Source organism: Cavia porcellus, unplaced genomic scaffold (assembly GCF_034190915.1).
Source record: "Cavia porcellus strain 051 isolate PalLab524CR breed Dunkin Hartley unplaced genomic scaffold, mCavPor4.1 scaffold_15, whole genome shotgun sequence".
In the NCBI taxonomy this organism is placed as follows: Eukaryota; Metazoa; Chordata; class Mammalia; order Rodentia; family Caviidae; genus Cavia; species Cavia porcellus.
In genome coordinates, this window is record NW_026947498.1 from 73,685,600 (window position 1) to 73,688,242 (window position 2,643).

Here is a 2,643-nt window from a genome sequence, read left to right on the forward strand (position 1 = left end):
AGACACTAAAGTACCCAGTGCTGATCCTGGAGTATCATAATGTGACACCCAGCAATAGTATTATTCTTTGTTCAGAATGATATTAGACTGCTTGGGTTTGTTCAGTCTCAACATAATTGAAGATATGGATAACTGCATGTATGTTTAAGTGTGTAGGATTGATAACCATATTTCTAAGTTTTTGTTGGATAGTTGAACAGAACTGGTTGCAGTCTTATTGCTTGAATCCCCACTTTATATGCTCCACTTTAGTATCTTGAATAACTATTTGTAAGAGGACAATCTGTAATCATCAACTGGTGATTTCTTACTGTTTATTTTTTCTCTGAAAGTATGTATTATTTCTACTCATTTTCTGTTTTGTTTAGTCTTTTTTTAAATAAATTTTTTTAAAAAGCAAAAACAATGCTTGCACATCTAATTCAACAATGCCATGAATTAGTCATATACCATAATCAAATGGAATTTACTCCCAGATCCAAGGATTGTTCAATACATGCAAATCAATCAACATAGTAAACCTCACTAGCAGAATGAAGGGCACAAACTGTATGATCTGTAGCTCTTACATGCATTTTTGTTTAATTTGCAGACAAAGACTTATAGACAGGTACCAAAACATTCTCTTTGGGAACCTAGAACTCATTGTGAGTTCTAAGCCACTTCAAAGTGATAGAGTATTGGTAACCTTTAAGGTTATTTCCAAGACTGAAGAGTTGATAATCAGAAAGCATACGTCATGAGAAAAATCTTAGTTGTATTGATTTGATATTCAAATGTTCATGTTGTGCCACATGAGGACAGATTTTTTCCCCCATAAAAGTTTGTGTTAAGACCATGAAGTATGGATTTGAAGAAATGTCTAAATGTTTGGACTATGCTGTTTAAATGTAGTCAGTAGTAAAATATCCAATTAAAACTCCACAGGTTTCACTGTTTAAAAACTCTTATGAGGATCTCAATGGACACAGAAAAATCATTTGACAAAATTCAATATCTTTTCATGATAAAGAACTCAACAAATTAAAAATCTGTACAATGACTGTACCTCATGCTAAGACCATAGCCAACCAAAATAACAGTGAATAACTGAGAACTTTTTCTCTAAGATTAGGAATAAACTACTTCTATTCATAGTACTGGAAATCCTAGCCAGACCAATTCAATAAGAAATTAAAAAAAGACTGAATCTGAAGGAGTTAAATTGTGTTTCTTTGTAGCTGATATAATCTCTTTTTTTTCTTAAAGAGTAGGAAAGTTTAATGGAGAAAATGAATGGGAAATAGGAACAGGGAATCAAAATAGCTCCTGGGCAACAGGCAGGAGCCAACGAGCCCACATCTCAAAGGAAGCTTTATAGAGAACTCATGAGGTGGGTGCACTCTAGATCAAAACTATCATCAGCCAGTAAGGCTGCAAGTATAGTTGTCTGACATAACTTATATATTTAAAAGTCCACCAAAAACTATTATAGCTGATAAATCAATAAAGTTCCAGGATATAAAATCAACATAAAAATTTGCATTTCTCTATACTAACAAGTTACACAAAGAGGAATTAAGAGAACAATCCCATTGACAAAGCACAGAAAAAATTAGGATACTTAAGCAATAAACGTAACAAAGTAGGGGAAAGACTTGCACTTGTTTCTTAAAATAACCACACTCTGTTATAGTTTAGATCCAGGATGCATCTTAAAAGGCTCCTGGGTTCAAAGGCAAGGCTTTTGGAAGGTGATTGGACCACAGTCAGTGTATGCATCTGTGGTGAGTTCGGACCTCAGCATGCTGCTCAAAGCAGGGCCTGGTCAGAAGAGGCCCACTGGGGAGGGAACTGGAAGGGTGCCCCTTCCCGGCTGCCGTAGGTTGAGCACCTTCTCCTCCACCAGGCGCACCAGCCAACCTTGGACTAAGATGTGTGCCAAACTGAACCACTCCTCCTTTGAGTTGTGGGTGCCAGGTATTGCATCCCAGAAGTGGCGAAAGTAACCAAACTACTACCCAAAGTAATCAACAGACTCAAAGCAAGTCTTAGCAAAGTTCCAGCTGGGCATGGTGACTCTTGTAGTCAGAGGACATGCAGAGATGAATCAGAATCAGGACACAATTTATAATATTATTTGTGATGGTCACCCAGAGTAAAACACAAGAAAGTGCAGGAAATCTGTCCACAACACTAAAGACAGAATGTTCAGACAAGGGCCTGGATCCCACAGCAGTGTCCTGCATGAGTCCAGATGAAAACAGAACCCATGACAATGCCTCCCATGAGTCCACCTAGAAGTCTAGAGCCCAAGAGAAGGACTCAGGCCAGTCTGTTTTATGGATCCATGCTGGGAAGGCCCAAAGGTCAGCGGTGGAAGCTAGAAAGTCTATGCCAGCGGGGTGAAGGAGCTGTGCTGGTAGGCTGAGGGTTCTGCAGTGGATTGGAGAAGTCACATGCAAAATAAGAATCAGGGTTTCCCTGAAAAGCACCACAGCCATCCTCAGTGACACGGAGGCCCCAAGCTCCTCTGATGATAACAATAGTCATGTTCATGACAGAAAGCCAGCTGGTGAATTTCTCTTGGAGATAAATGACACACGTCTTCCCCTCCAGAGCCAGTGATGCTTGATGTAAGGACCAGAGCTCCCCCAAAGTGAA

At 39.1% G+C, this 2,643-nt stretch overlaps 1 pseudogene; it reads left to right on the forward strand.

Moving 5' to 3' along the window:
* The first annotated feature begins 560 nt into the window (after window positions 1-560).
* LOC111755297 (small nucleolar RNA SNORA40) lies at window positions 561-677 on the forward strand (annotated as a pseudogene).
* Window positions 678-2,643: the final 1,966 nt, after the last annotated feature.